The 14,763-nt window shown below is 38.3% G+C and overlaps 1 pseudogene; it reads right to left on the bottom strand.

Moving 5' to 3' along the window:
* Positions 1–454: 454 nt before the first annotated feature.
* On the bottom strand, positions 455–12,546 carry LOC108462229 (amino acid transporter AVT6E-like; annotated as a pseudogene).
* Between the last annotated feature and the right edge of the window lie 2,217 nt (positions 12,547–14,763).

Below are 14,763 nucleotides of genomic sequence, written 5' to 3' on the forward strand. Positions count from 1 at the left end.
GAAAAACATTAAAAATTTAGGAATGTAATTAAATGTTAATTAAACATTGAAAACATAAAAGGAAAAACATGTTGAAAGAAACATAAATTTTAGGGAAGACAATGTTTACCTTGATTGAATTGGAAATGTTTTCTTGAGGGTTTATTTAGAGATGCTTGGGATTGATCTCTAATAATGTCGAGAGACTTCCCTACTCATTGCATTTGAAGAACAAAAGTCTGTTTCTGGTCGACAAAACAATCTAATGAGTTCTAAAAATAAACAACATTTAATGGTTGGTATAATATTAATTATATTGCATAATAATAGGTGGGAGTAAACAAATAAAATGATTAAAAAAAATAGCCAGTAATTTGGTATAACATTAACAGGAGAAATAGTATACCATTAACAGGAGAAATAGGACCAAGCTCAATACCATTAAAAGATAGTAAGTTACATTGTATACCTATTATCATTGCAATTTGGTATAAATATTCCCGATTGTCCCAGCAATGCTAACTATCACAGCCAGTATTAACATTAACCACGACAAAAATTCCTCTACTCTGCTCAAGCTCATCCTCTCTTCTTGTTGACTTATCCTCAATGCAATTAGAGCAGGGAACATAAAACCTAAGGAAAAAGCTGTTGTTGCTCCAGTAAATTTGAAAGCTATCCATATATTTGGGATCATAGTAGATCCAATATATATAAGCACTAACAATATTACTGTTAATGCCAAAGACCTTTTTCTACTCTCCGTGAGAGGAGCTGATCCCTCAAACACCAAGTTATCCACAATTTGCCGTAGGGAAAAGTGAATAATAGGGAAAACCAAAACCAAATGAAGAGTAAATATAATTCAAAGGAGTGCTAAAACGAATTCCCAGATTCCTATCAAAATTGGTCAAAACATCACCTTCGAGCTCATTGTATATAGGTTGAACATTGAAATGGAAAACATATGCATTAGTCATAATAGGGATAACTACTAGTAAATCCAAAATTGCCATTTTCGATCCAAAATCTGCGTTCCTCCTTGGAGCCTCTATCTTCCCTTCAATAAGCTTAATGAATGCAACAGCAAAGCAAACCACAACGAAAACAACAGCAAGAGCTACCGAAGTAGCCGAAGTCATGCTCAATGAATCAATCCTATCTAACAAGCAAAGTGGAGCAAGAAAAACAACCATAACAACCAAAACCAATAACTTCCTATGATCCCAAAAACCAGTCCTAACCACTTGTGACATCCCTAAATTGACCCTAGTCGGAAAGTGGTTTCGGGACCACTAAACCGAGTCATAATAATAATTAACCATCATAATTGATGCTCATTATATGCATATATGCATGTGTGAAAATTTCATGTTTGGATTTTGTTAATTGTAAGTGAATTTTTATCAAATAGGACTTATGTGAGAAAATTTAGAAATGTGCTAGGCAAATGTAAGGTGGCCTATTAATACATGTGGGAAAGTGTTGTCCTTGCATGTCAAATTAGCCAAAATGAAGCATGATGGCCGGCCATGCTATGAGTGGAAACATGTTGCCAACATGTTTAGTTAGTGGATTATGTAGAAAGAATAAACAAATGAAAAAAAAAAGAAAGAGAATATGAAGAAAAACAAAGAAAAGGAAAAAAAAAAGTGTTCATTCTCTCATTTTCTCCTTGCTTGGCGGAATGTACTAAGAAGAAAGGGGGGGAAAGCTTGAGAAAATCAGCCATGGGAGTTTGCTAGACTAAGGTATGTTGATATTATCCATGAGATTCATGCATGTTTTTAGTTGATAGTTTGAGTTCCACCTAACCCATGGTCTAAACCTTTACCATGAAATGGGGATGATATTCGGCCATGGGTGTTGTCTTCTTGGTATCATTGATGTTTGATGTTTGATGTTGTGGTGGTGAGGCATGAAGATGAGTTAAGTTTCGGCTAAGGTGGGTTTGTGTGGATGTCATTTGCATGCTAAGTGTCAAGCTTTGTAATGATATATGTGTATGGTGTCTTTGATGTTGTGAATGGAAGTAGAAGAAAAGTAAAAGAAATTTATGTAGAAATGTGATGTATGTGGATTCATAGGATGTTACAAATAGGTGTGAAGCTATGCTAGAAGAGAAAAGAAATTGACCAAGTGTTCATGGGAGGAAAACTAAGTGTTTGAAAGAATAAAAAATGATGCCATAATTGATAGTATAGGTATTGACCATTTAATCAAGTGTGTAGGTGATGTTAGATCAATTTTAGCACATTCGGCTATAGATAGGCATGTTGATAATCTCATTTAGACAATTAGATATAAAAGGGTGGTAATGAGGTTGAAAATTCTTGAATGGCTAGTTGGGTAATGAATGAAGCATTCGCCATATGGGGTAAAAATGGGTCATATGCTCATGAGATAAAATTTTGTGAATTGATGTATTAATGATGATAGTATAGTTGATGTCATGTATATATGTATAAATATTTGGCAAGACGGTTAAACTAGTTAATTTATTGACTAAGCTCAAGAAGCTCGAGGTGGAGAAACAAGCAAAGGCAAAGGAAAGAACATCGAGTAGCGAGTTGGAACCATTTTGCCCAACACAAGGTAAGTCATTAAGCACATATGTTTGATATTGCTTAAATGATTGTAAAATCTATGCAATTGTATTTAATGGGATGCTATATATATATATAAATGAAATTGTATGTGTATGGAGTGATGACAATTGTTGAATGTAAAAGAAATAGTTAAATGTGTAGAAAGTTTGCTTTCGGCACTAAGTGTCTTGAACAATACGTGTGTACGGTGTGAGATTGGCACTAAGTGTGCATGCTGGAAATATATGGCACTAAGTGTGCATGCTGGAAAAATCTGACCTTTGGGTGTGCGAGCTCGAAGGGTATGGCACTATGTGTGCGGGCTTAAATTGCGTGGCACTAAGTGTGCGAAATCGAGTATTAAGCACTATGTGTGCGTACTCTATATATATGGAGGGTGTGTCTCCATCGAGTTGAGTATGGACAGCGGATCGGGTAAGTACCTCGAGCTCATGACGAATAGAAAATACGTTCATGCTCGGGGTTGAATTTGGTAAGCCTTAAATCTATGTGATGATTGAAATTGTATGATTGTGGTGGAAATGAGTTAGTGTGTGAAAATGCTTCAAATATCTTGTTGTGTAGAATATGAAATGTGGATGTATGACTTGGTATGAGATTGGACCAAAAGGTCCGAGGAATTATGGTATAGATTCGATATGGATGAGTACCTAGCCTCGTTTATTGTTCATGTTGTAGTAACTTTATCGATTGGATTGATGAATGCTTATGACTTCTGAGTTATAAACTCACTCGGTGTTTTCTTGTCACCCATTTTAGGTCTCTCGGACTCGTATTGTTTGCGTGATCGGAACCGTCGTTGAAGTCATCACACCGGCTGAAATCTTTTGGTATTGTCTTCGTTGTTGAAGAACATTTGGCATGTATAGGCTATTATATTTTGTTGAACTGTGGGTTGTAAACTTTAAGCCATGTGAAAATGGCCTATGTGGTCGTCGAGTGGGATGCTAGAACCTATAGCCACGAGTCTTAGAAACTTTAATTTTGATAAGGTGGCCATAATTTGTGTCATGTATGATGGATGATTAAGGCCAAGGAAAGATTCATGAAATTGGCATAGTCTCTGCAGTAACTGTTGCGGACAGCAGCAGTGAGATGAGATTGAAAAATCACTAAAAATAGTAGAAGTAGAATTAAATAGTGAGTAAATTATGAAATTTAACCTTGATGAATCTATTTTTATATGGATGAAACGAAACGACCATATGAGCAGTATACTGAGAAATATTAAAGTTCTCGTGAGACAGGGCCAGAACGGTTTCTGGGTCCCCTGTCGCGACTTTGAAAATTTTCCATAAATTATCCAGAAACAATTAGAAGTCATGCCTTATATGAATAGATTCCCCTTTGAGTCTAGTTTCATTAGAAACAAACGGAATGAGCATTAGAGCTCTGTACGAGATGATATTCAAGTTGTAACGCGCGAAGGTCAGTGTAGTCGACCCCTGTAACATGGGTGACTTTAACTAATAAACTGTACCAATTGGCCCAACAAAAAATTCTAGAAATAAATCCATGGATGGATTTATAAGTCTAAATTCAGGGAAAATTTACGTAATTAGTTTCCAAGTTTTGGAACTTGAGATATGATTTTTAAGGCGACAGTGACGCAGTTTTCCAGCCTGTCTGGAAATGCCAAATTGGTTGGTACCTTGAGAGGATTTGGCCCGTTAACCCCTCGTGTCCGACACCGGCGACAGTCACGGGTTCGGAGTGTTACAATTTTATTGGTATCAGAGCTATGGTTTAGTCAGTTCTAGGACTACCATAGGCGTGTGAGTCTAGCTATCTGAGCCAAATTGTTAGTGCTTAATAATGTGATGACTTGACGGTTGAAATTTTTGTTTTGATTAGCGATGGAACTCGGGATAGAGAGACCCTTGGCGGATGGCGTTGAAAGTGTAGCGGCTGCTCTGCGCAAGGGACACCGCTGTTGAGCCTCGGTCATCCGCGAATAATCAAAATGAAGGCGAAACAAGCCTTCTTCACCATGATGAATGAGTGGGTCGCGCGGTATGCCCGAACTAATCCATTTGTCCAGCCATTCCCGAATTTAAATAATCCACCCAAGAGCCCGTGATGCCATCAGTTACTAATCCTGTGAGGCTGAGTAAACCACCGTGGACTTGATTAGGAAGCGTGGGGCGAGGAGTTTAAGGCCATAGTTACCGATGATGCCGAAAGGGTAGATTCGCTTGATAACACCATTAGAGTGTTTGATGAACTATCATGCACACCGATGAATGTCTTAAGTGTGCTATATCTTTGTTACGAGACTCACCTACTATTGGTGGAGGACCTTGATTTCCATAGTCCCAAAGGAACAAGTTACTTGGGATTTCTTTCAAACGAATTTGGAAGAAATATATTAGTCAACGGTTCATCGATCGAAATGTAAGGAATTTTTGGAGCTCAAGCAAGGCCGTATGACATGATCTGAATCTGAACATGAGTTCGTAAGACTTAGTCGATATGCTCATGAGTGTGTGGCTGATGAGGTTGCTATGTGCAAAAGATTTGAAGAAGGATTGAATGAAGATTTAAAGCTACTAGTGGGTATTTTGGAGATAAAGGAGTTCGTAACACTAGTCGAACGAGCACGCAAGGCGAAGAACTTGGAAAGGAGAAGAAGAAGGCTGAATTTGAAGCAAGAGATTATCGTAAAAGATCGTGAGTAAAGCTCCGTTCTCGATCGTAAAGAAATTCGGGGAGGACACTAGTAAGTCGAGGCGATGCGGAATTTCCATCGAGCCCGACCATTGGCGGACTCGAGCTACATCGGTAGCTAGTGTGGGCAATAATCGTCAAGAGCGACCTGAATGCCCCCAATGTGGAAGACGACACCTAGGTGAATGTTGGGGTAAGTCCGTTAACCGGGCCTGTTACGGATGTGGTTCGAAGGACCACTTCATTAGAGATTGCACGGAACTAGATGAGAAGAATAAGATGCAAGGTGCAAGATCTAGTGGGGCGACAGCTAGAGGTAGACCCCCGAGGATTTCAGGAGGTAGGGGTGGTAATCAGAGAGGAGCCACTGATACGGCTGTTCGATCCGAGACCCGCGCTCCTGCTAGAGCATATGCCATCCGCGCACGAGAGGAGGCATCCTCCCCTGACGTTATCACCGGTACTTTCACTCTTTTCGATACTAATGTGATTGCTTTGATTGACCCTGGTTCTACTCATTCTTATATATGCGAAACCTTAGCATCCAGTAAGACTTTGCCTATTGAGTCTACTGAGTTTGTAATTCGGGTGTCAAACCCCTTGGGTCATTACGTGCTTGTCAACAAAGTGTGTAAGAAAAGTCCCCTAGTGTTTCGAGGTTCTTGTTTTCCAGCGGACTTGATGCTTTTGCCGTTCGACGAATTCGACGTTATTCTTGGGTTGGATTGGTTGACCATGCACGATGCGGTTGTAAATTGCAAAAGCAAGACTATCGATCGAGGTCGCGAATAACGAGATAATTCGGGTTGAGTCTACGGACTTAAAGGGTTGCCGGTGTAATATCGGCAATGTTGGCCCGAAATATGTAAGAAAAGGGTGAAGCGTACCTTGCGTATGTGGTCGATGACAAGGAGTCGAAAAGAAACCCGAATCATGCGTGGTTTGTGAATACCGGATGTTTTCCACGAAGAATTGTCGGGTTTGCCACTGTTCGGAAATAGAGTTTGGCATCGAATTGGTACCGGTACCACTCCAATTTTGATAGCTCCGTATCGTATGGCACCAACGGAATTAAAGGAGTTGAAAGCTCGATTGCAAGAATTGGTGGATAGAGGTTTTGCTGCTTGAGTTTTTCTCCTTGGGGTGCACCGGTGTTGTTTGTGAAAAGAAGGATGGAACCATGAGGTCGTGCATCGACTATCGTCGACTTAATAAAGCGACGATAAATAACAAATATCCGTTACAGCGTATCGATGATTTGTTTGATCAATGAAGAACCTCGGTGTTTTGAAAATAGATCGAGATCGGGCTATTATCGATTCTTGAATTCGAGATTGGACGTACCCAAAGGCGCCTTGAGCGAGATATGGTCACTACGAGTTCCTAGTGATGCCATTTGGGCTTACTAATGCCCTGCGGTATTTATGGATTTGATGAATCGGATCTTCGACCATATCCGGATCGGTTCGTAGTTGTCTTCATTAATGACATTTTGGTCTATTCGCAAAATGAGACCGAACACGTTGAACACCGAGGATAGTGTTGCGAATTTTACGGGATAAGCGGTTATATGCTAAGTTGAGCAAGTGTGAGTTACGGTTGAGGAGGTTAGCTTCTTGGGTCATGTGATATCGCATCGGGTATTCGAGTCGACCGAACAAAATTTGACCATAGTCGATTGGAAACCTCCAAGGAATGTTACCGAAGTTAGGAGCTTTTTGGGGCTTGCCGGATACTATCGACGATTTGTGAAAGGTTTTTCGATGATAGCTGTCCGATGATGAAACTACTCCAAAAAGATGTTAAGTTCGAGTGGTCGAACATTTGTCAAGAAAGTTTCGATCGACTAAAAACTTGTTTAACCGAGGCCCCAGTGCTAGTACATGTGAGTCCCAGTAAAGAGTTTGTCATATCTGATGGCGCATCTTTGCTTGGGTTAGGTTGTGTGTTGATGCAAGAAGGTCGAGTTGTGGCTTACGCGTCGACACAACTAAAGCCGCATGAGAGAAACTATCCGACCCATGACCTTGAACTAGCGACCATAGTGTTCGCCTTGAAGATATGGCGGCATTACTTGTTTGGAGAAAGGTGTCACATTTATTCGGACCACAAGAGTCTAAAATATTTGATGACTCGAGAGATTTAAACTGCGACAAAGGCGTTGGCTTGAGTTGTTGAAAGACTACGAACTCATCATTGATTATCACCGGAAAGGCCAGCGTGGTGGCCGATGCTTTAAGTCGCAAGGCTTTGTTTGCTTTGAGGCGATGGATGCTCATCTGTCCGTTTCACCCGATGAGGTGCTAGTAGTCGAATTAGAGACCAAACCGTTATTGATTCAACAAGTACTTGAATCTCGGAAGGTCGACGCCGAATTGGTCGCTAAGCGAGCGAATGTGTTTGAAGGAGGAATCGAAATTTCAGATTGGCGACCATGATTGCTTGACGTTCAAGGGTCGATTATGTATTCCAAGGAATTGAACTTGTTTCGATGATTTTGAACGAGGCTCACAGAGTCGAATGTCAATCCACCGGGTAGTACTAAAATGTACAATGACACAAAGCGTCGGTTTTGGTGGCATGGTATGAAACGAGACATCTCGACTTTGTTTGAGATGTTTAATATGTCAACAAGTGAAAGCGGAGCATCAAGTGCCATCGGGATTACTTGACCGATCACGATACCCGAGTGGAAATGGGATCGAGTCACCATGGACTTTGTATCCGGACCGCCATTGTCGACAAGTAAGAAGGATGCGATCTGGGTCATTGTTGATAGGTGACCAAGTCGCTCATTTTATTCTGTCGCACGGATTTTTGCTTGATAAATTGGCGAATTATCGTCTCCCAAATTATTCGATTGCATGGGGTGCCTATTTCTATCGTGTCGGATAGAGACCCAAGATTTACATCGCGATTTTGGAAGAAATTGCAAGAGGCTTTGGGGACCAAGCTGCATTTTGCCTTGCTTTTCATCCCCAAACCGATGGTCAATCCGAACGGATAATTCAAATCTGGAGGATATGTTGAGATGTTGCATCCTTGAGTTTAGTGGTTCATGGGAAAGATATTTGCCTTTGATTGAATTCGCACAACAATAGCTTTCAATCAAGTATTAAGATGGCGCCTTACGAGGCTTTATACGATCGTAAATGCCGTACCCCATTATTCTGGGTGAACTTAGTGAAGGTAAATTCTTTGGGGTTGATTTGGTTAAGGATGCCGAGCAAAAGTTCGAGTAATTCGTGAAAGTTTGAAAGTCGCCGGATCGCCAAAAGTCGTATGCTTATTTGAAAAGAAAAGATATTGAATATCAAGTTGGAGACAAGGTCTTTCTCAAAGTTTCACCTTGGAAGAAGGTGCTTAGATTTGGTCGTAAGGGCAAATTGAGTCTGAGGTTCATCGGGCCATATGAAGTATCCGAACGAGTTGGGCGATCGCATATCGATTAATTTTGCCCCGAGCTCGAAAAGATTCACAACATTTTTCATGTCTCGATGCTTGACGATATAGGTCGATCCATCATGCGTAATTGCTCCATCTCGAGATTGAGATTCAACCTAATTTGAACTATGAAGAGGATCCGGTTCGCATTATGAGGCGTGAAGTAAAAGAATTGCGCAATAGGAAAATCCCGTTAGTGAAGGTGTTGTGGCATAAACACGAAATGGAAGAAGCCACTTGGGAACTTGAAGACTCTATGAAAGAGCGATACCGAGCCTATTCTACGGTAAGATTTTTCGGGACGAAAATTTCTTAAGTGGGGAGAGTTGTGACATCCTAAATTGACCCTAGTCGGAAAGTGGTTTGGGACCACTAAACCGAGTCATAATAATAATTAACCATCATAATTGATGCTCATTATATGCATATATGCATGTGTGAAAATTTCATGTTTGGATTTTGTTAATTGTAAGTGAATTTTTATCAAATAGGACTTATGTGAGAAAATTTAGAAATGTGCTAGGCAAATGTAAGGTGGCCTATTAATACATGTGGGAAAGTGTTGTCCTTGCATGTCAAATTAGCCAAAATGAAGCATGATGGTCGGCCATGCTATGAGTGGAAACATGTTGCCAACATGTTTAGTTAGTGGATTATGTAGAAAGAATAAAGAAATGAAAAAAAAAAAAGAAAGAGAATATGAAGAAAAACAAAGAAAAGGAAAAAAAAAAAAGTGTTCATTCTCTCATTTTCTCCTTGCTTGGCCGAATGTACTAAGAAGAAAGAGGGGGGAAAGCTTGAGAAAATCAGCCATGGGAGTTTGCTAGACTACGGTATATTGATGTTATCCATGAGATTCATGCATGTTTTTAGTTGATAGTTTGAGTTCCACCTAACCCATGGTCTAAACCTTTACCATGAAATGGGGATGATATTCGGCCATGGGTGTTGTCTTCTTGGTATCATTGATGTTTGATGTTTGATGTTGTGGTGGTGAGGCATGAAGATGAGTTAAGTTTGGCTAAGGTGGGTTTGTGTGGATGTCATTTGCATGCTAAGTGTCAAGCTTTGTAATGATATATGTGTATGGTGTCTTTGATGTTGTGAATGGAAGTAGAAGAAAAGTAAAAGAAATTTATGTAGAAATGTGATGTATGTGGATTCATAGGATGTTACAAATAGGTGTGAAGCTATGCTAGAAGAGAAAAGAAATTGCCAAGTGTTCATGGGAGGAAAACTAAGTGTTTGAAAGAATAAAAAATGATGCCATAATTGATAGTATAGGTATTCGCCATTTAATCAAGTGTGTAGGTGATGTTAGATCAATTTTAGCACATTCGGCTATAGATAGGCATGTTGATAATCTCATTTAGACAATTAGACATAAAAGGGTGGTAATGAGGTTGAAAATTGTTGAATGGCTAGTTGGGTAATGAATGAAGCATTGACCATATGGGGTAAAAATGGGTCATATGCTCATGAGATAAAATTTTGTGAATTGATGTATTAATGATGATAGTATAGTTGATGTCATGTATATATGTATAAATATTTGGCAAGACGGTTAAACTAGTTAATTTATTGACTAAGCTCAAGAAGCTCGAGGTGGAGAAACAAGCAAAGGCAAAGGAAAGAACATCGAGTAGCCGAGTTGGAACCATTTTGCCCAACACAAGGTAAGTCGAGAAGCACATATGTTTGATATTGCTTAAATGATTGTAAAATCTATGCAATTGTATTTAATGGGATGCTATATATATATATAAATGAAATTGTATGTGTATGGAGTGATGACAATTGTTGAATGTAAAAGAAATAGTGAAATGTGTAGAAAGTTTGCTTTCGGCACTAAGTGTCTTGGGCAATACGTGTGTACAGTGTGTGAGATTGGCACTAAGTGTGCATGCTGGAAATATATGGCACTAAGTGTGCATGCTGGAAAAATACGGCCTTTGGGTGTGCGAGCTCGAAGGGTATGGCACTATGTGTGCGGGCTTAAATTGCGTGGCACTAAGTGTGCGAAATCGAGTATTAAGCACTCGTGTGTGCGTACTCTATATATATGGAGGTGTGTCTCCATCGAGTTGAGTATGGACAGCGGATCGGGTAAGTACCTCGAGCTCATGACGAATAGAAAATACGTTCATGCTCGGGGTTGAATTTAGTAAGCCTTAAATCTATGTGATGATTGAAATTGTATGATTGTGGTGGAAATGAGTTAGTGTGTGAAAATGCTTCAAATATCTTGTTGTGTAGAATATGAAATGTGGATGTATGACTTGGTATGAGATTGGACCAAAAGGTCCGAGGAATTATGGTATAGATTCGATATGGATGAGTACCTAGCCTCGTTTATTGTTCATGTTGTAGTAACTTTATCGATTGGATTGATGAATGCTTATGACTTCTGAGTTATAAACTCACTCGGTGTTTTCTTGTCACCCATTTTAGGTCTCTCGGACTCGTATTGTTTGCGTGATCGGAACCGTCGTTGAAGTCATCACACCGGCTGAAATCTTTTGGTATTGTCTTCGTTGTTGAAGAACATTTGGCATGTATAGGCTATTATATTTTGTTGAACTGTGGGTTGTAAACTTTAAGCCATGTGAAAATGGCCTATGTGGTCGTCGAGTGGGATGCTAGAACCTATAGCCACGAGTCTTAGAAACTTTAATTTTGATAAGGTGGCCATAATTTGTGTCATGTATGATGGATGATTAAGGCCAAGGAAAGATTCATGAAATTGGCATAGTCTACTGCAGTAACTGTTGCAGACAGCAGCAGTGAGATGAGATTGAAAAATCACTAAAAATAGTAGAAGTAGAATTAAATAGTGAGTAAATTACGAAATTTAACCTTGATGAATCTATTTTTATATGGACGAAACGAAACGACCATATGAGCAGTATACTGAGAAATATTAAAGTTCTCGTGAGACAGGGCCAGAACGGTTTCTGGGTCCCCTGTCTCTACTTTGAAAATTTACCATAAATTATTCAGAAACAATTAGAAGTCATGCCTTATATGAATAGATTCCCCTTTGAGTCTAGTTTCATTAGAAACAAACGGAATGAGCATTAGATCTCTGTACGAGATGATATTCAAGTTGTAACGCGCGAAGATCAGTGTAGTCGACCCCTGTAACATGGGTGACTTTAACTAATAAACTGTACCAATTGGCCCAACCAAAAATTCTAGAAATAAATCCATGGATGGATATATGAGTCTAAATTCAGGGAAAATTTACAGAATTAGTTTCCAAGTTTTGGAACTCGAGATATGATTTTTAAGGCGACAGTGACGCAGTTTTCCAGCCTGTCTGGAAATGCCAAATTGGTTGGTACCTTGAGAGGATTTGGCCCGTTAACCCCTCGTGTCGGACACCGGTGACGGTCACGGGTTCGGGGTGTTACACCACTGATCGAGAACCCCAATATGACGAACCGAACCAGACATAACATCACCCAGACATTACGAACCGAACCAGTCTTAACCACTGATCAAGAATCCCTAAAACAAGCCCCAGAACCTTCATAGTAGCAGGTAAAGCCATGATTCCAGCACCAATAATTGTGGTGGTTCAGTTAAAAACAGCACCAGAAACACCAGACCCGGTATTGGGTTTACTTAAAACAAGGGTATAATCATCGAGATCAACATCAACATCAGTATCAACATAATCATCGTCATTAAGATCATCAAAATCATCAATAACCTTGGGATGATTTACCCGGTTCCCATCATCAGAGAGGAGCGGTTTTTGTTGGTATCTAAAGTCGTGGTGTTCATTATGCATTTGTAATTCTACAAATGAGCCTTTGGGTATAGCTGAATAATTACTATCCATTCTAGATCAAAGAAATGCTTAAGAAGCTTGAAACTTTATAAAGATCTCTTAGAAAAAAATCGAATGTAACGATTAAAAAACTAACAAAGAATTGGGAGGAATTGAATTGAATGGAATGGATTTTGAAAGGGTCAAGAAAAAGCAGCAGATCCGTGGTGGGTCAACGTTTTTGGATGATTTATTGGAAGGAGAGAGATAAAGAGCAATATGTTTGGAAATAAAGGAAAAGTTTTCCAGTGCTACCATTGGAGGATATAATTAAAAGCCAAAGCAACATGGCCAGAGCATAATCACTCCCAGACTACTATAGCAACTGAACAAATCAGAGCAGAGGTAATGTGCTAAAAACGAGTTGCAAGTTCTCCATGAATAACATTTAATTACACGAATGACAGAGAAGTCTACAAGAGAAGAAAACGTAAGAAAATTCCAGCATACACTACATATCAAGAAAGGAAGTGGTTGTTCAAAATAGCAAGTTCAGTCAATTAAGCTTAATTCCAAAAAAAAATAAAAGGCAAGTAATACAGTAACTACACATTAATCTAAAGGGGACTAAAAAACTAACCATTTCAAACCCATGAAGCATCTGACCGTCGACGAGAGGAAAGGGAAAATAGTTAGAGATTTCGAGTATGGGGGAACAGATTAAGGGAAAAAAGGGGACTTGGGGAAAATGTTAGGGATTTTGGGTTTGGGGAATTAGGGGATGATTTGGGGAAAAAGAAAGAGGTGTTTGTTTTAGGGATTTGGGGAAGGAAGACGAGATGGGGGAAAATGACTTAGCAAAAAAATGAAACCGATTTCGGGTAAAGGGCATAAACCTCAGGAGAGAAAAAACGATGCCGTTTCAAAGAAGGAAAATTTGTGGTGTTTTCATCAACGTGCCGCTAATAAGACCTTTTGCGGCGTTTTCAGCAAAGCGCCAGTAACACCTATTTTATCTACACTATAAAATGACGCCATTCTAATACGCGTTGTGGCGTTTATTATAGAAACGCCGCTAAAGCCACTACTATTTAGAGGAAACGACGCCGTTTTACTCTAATGTATAATGAAATACTGTGGCGTTTTCTAAAAAAATGCCACTATTTTTTATCTTTTATGCGTTTTATGTATAAGCGCCGCTAATACTGAATATTTTATAGAAATTGATCAAAATTTAAAACTATATATTTAGAATTTCTTTTAAATTATATATAAACCCTAAAACCCTAACTATAGTTGAAACTTTAATTTTGATTTAATACATTTTAAAATACATACTATGTATGCATATAAATTAATTAAATAAAACATGATCTTTGTTTATTATATCAATAACGTGTAAATATTTTACAAGATCTAGATCAAATTACAGTTCATGTACACAATTGCACACTAAACCACTTTTCATATATATATTTATATATATTTTAAAATAATATTTTATATATATTTATCTTATATACATTTATCTTCTAAATAAAAATCCAAAATTATACTCTAAATTTAAAACCCTAAACCTGATACTCTAAACCCTAAACCTTAGACCACAAACACAAAACCACTCACCCCAAACTTTAAACCCCAAAACCATTCGGTAACCCCTAAACCAACCATAACTCCTAGACCATAAAGCCCAAACTATAAAGTACTCTAAAAAACTGTTAACCCTAAACCATAATAAACATATTTTTGGGAATTCGTGTGGCCAATGTTAGTGTAGTACAAATTGAAACACACACATATATATATGTTTATATTCTTATATTAAATAATATTATGAGTACGTATATACAAAATAACATGAATCTTAGTAAAATCCAAATGTTCTTGAGTTAATTTCTAGCTAATAGTATCATTAATTTCCTTAAACCCTTAACCTAAACTTAATTTTTAACATATTTTATTTAGGACATTCTATTAATTTAATCTAAATATATTTAAACAAAAAAATAGATAATTAAAAATACACAATAGCATTATTATTTATACAAAGTTACATAACTTTAATAAAACAATTAATTCTCTATTGGAACACTCTAGTTATTATGTCCACTCAGTAAGATATTTCTATGTTATATAAGCTTGGAATTTATACATAGTTCAACAAATGCTAATTCCACATTCAAAATCACCCTTTCTTAATAGCATCTCGGTAAGAATCGAAAGGAAATTATCTCTTAAGAAGTTAATAATTGTCCCCTTGATCTAAACTTTAACCCTAACCTTTAA

Source organism: Gossypium arboreum, chromosome 13 (genome assembly GCF_025698485.1).
Source record: "Gossypium arboreum isolate Shixiya-1 chromosome 13, ASM2569848v2, whole genome shotgun sequence".
NCBI lineage: Eukaryota > Viridiplantae > Streptophyta > Magnoliopsida > Malvales > Malvaceae > Gossypium > Gossypium arboreum.